Here is a 961-nt window from a genome sequence, read left to right on the forward strand (position 1 = left end):
TGATCTCTCTCTCTCTACCTCCGTCTGCTTCACATCCTCGTCCACTATCCTTGTTCTCCATCCTCGTCTGCTTCTCGTCCTCGTCCGCTGTTCTCCCTCTCTCTTCCTCGTCCGCTGTCCTCCATCCTCATCTGCTTCTCATCCTCGTCCGCAGATCTCCCTCTCTGCCTCCGTCTGCTTCCCGTCCTCGTCCGCTGTCCTCGTTTTCGATCCTCATCTGCTTCTTGTCCTCGTCCGCTGATCTCTCTCTCTCTCTCTCTCTCTCTCTCTCTCTCTCTCTCGCTGCCTGCATCTCTTCTTAGTCCACTGTCTCAGCAGTGCCCAGGAGTGTATTTTCACATCTTAAACTTATGTGACATCTGCGTCCATTCCTTGAGACATCAGATCTGCCTGGACTCCTCTCTGAGCCTGGATGCCCATGACTCAGCAGCTGCCAGGAGTGCATTCACAAAACAAATTTATATGCCATCTGAGTCAATTCTTTGAGACTTCAGATCTGCCTGGACTCCTCTCTGAGCCTGGATGCCCATGACTCAGTAGGTGCCAGGACTGCATTTGCACAACTTAAACTTATGTGCCATCTGAGTCCATTCCTTGAGACATCAGATCTGCCTGGACGCCTATCTGAGCCTGGATGCCCATGACTCAGCAGTTGCCAGGAGTGCATTCACATCAGAAATTTATGTGTCATCTGAGTCCATTCCTTGGGACTTCAGATCTGCCTGGACTCCTCTCTGAGCCTGGATGCCCATGACTCAGAAGGTGCCAGGAGTGCATTCGCACAACTTAAACTTATGTGCCATCTGAGTCCATTCCTTGAGACTTCAGATCTGCCTGGACTCCTCTCTGAGCCTGGATGCCTAGGTCTCAGCAGTTGCCAGGACTGCATTCGCACAACTTAAACTTATGTGCCATCTGAGTCCATTCCTTGAGACTTCAGATCTACCTGGACTCCTCTGTG

This window comes from Sceloporus undulatus, chromosome 1, assembly GCF_019175285.1.
Source record: "Sceloporus undulatus isolate JIND9_A2432 ecotype Alabama chromosome 1, SceUnd_v1.1, whole genome shotgun sequence".
NCBI lineage: Eukaryota > Metazoa > Chordata > Lepidosauria > Squamata > Phrynosomatidae > Sceloporus > Sceloporus undulatus.